The sequence below is a fragment of the Crocuta crocuta genome, unplaced genomic scaffold, assembly GCF_008692635.1.
Source record: "Crocuta crocuta isolate KB4526 unplaced genomic scaffold, BGI_CrCroc_1.0 scaffold50, whole genome shotgun sequence".
Lineage (NCBI taxonomy): Eukaryota > Metazoa > Chordata > Mammalia > Carnivora > Hyaenidae > Crocuta > Crocuta crocuta.
In genome coordinates, this window is record NW_027527428.1 from 5976626 (window position 1) to 5977543 (window position 918).

The following is a 918-nucleotide window of genomic DNA, read 5'->3' on the forward strand; positions in this document are numbered from 1 at the left end:
CTCCGTGCACCCCTCCCCCCGCCACGCAGATCCCCGGGTCCGCCAGGCCGTGGGCACCGCGGGCCAGGAAGCCCTGGGGGCGGGGGCGACGCTGACACCCCCTCCCCCCGCAGGAATTCCCCTCTCCTTTGGAGCGCCTCTCGACTTCCGGGGAGCAGGGTCATTCCTCTGGCTCGGGCACCTGTGCCCGCGAAACCAGGCCACTTTGCTTTTGCAAAGATTTAGCGCCGGCCGGGTAGGTTTCCTCCCCGAGACCTGCGGTGTAGGAGGGGTGCGGAGAGGGGTCCCGCGGCCGCCTCCCGAACCTCCAAACTGCGCTCATCTCAAACAGCGAAATGCACCTTCAACATCTCCATTTAATATTTACATTCAAGCAGATAATAATTGGAAGCTTATAGTTTAGACATTTCTAGTAGCAGCAGTTTCTAGAGAGCTCGTTTAGCCTTTTAAACAAACTTTTTTTTTTTTTTGCACATAGAAACAACACATCCATGTGTACAGTATCAAAAAATATATACCAAGGTTCCTGGCATTGCAGTTCCAGGAAGGGGAGGGAATGAAATCAACCGAAATACTGAATGAACAGGAAGAAAGGTCAACAGAAAATAGTTTGTCTGATATAGAATATAACATGATCTAGAGGAAACTCCATAAATCTAGGTTTTTATATTTCCATATATAAATACCTACAAATAAATATATATATATCAGCCCGAAGGGGGTGGTCGGGCCTTTTGAGCTCAAACAATACATTTCAATAATAACACCACGTACAAACGGGACAAGTTAGCACGGTTAAAATATAATACTATAACTCTGAGACCCAGGCGCGTGGCTGCCTTGTCAGTCCCGGAGATCCACGGGGGAGGGGAGGGCCAGCGCGGGGATGGGGCAGGGGGGGGGCGAGAGGCCAGCAGG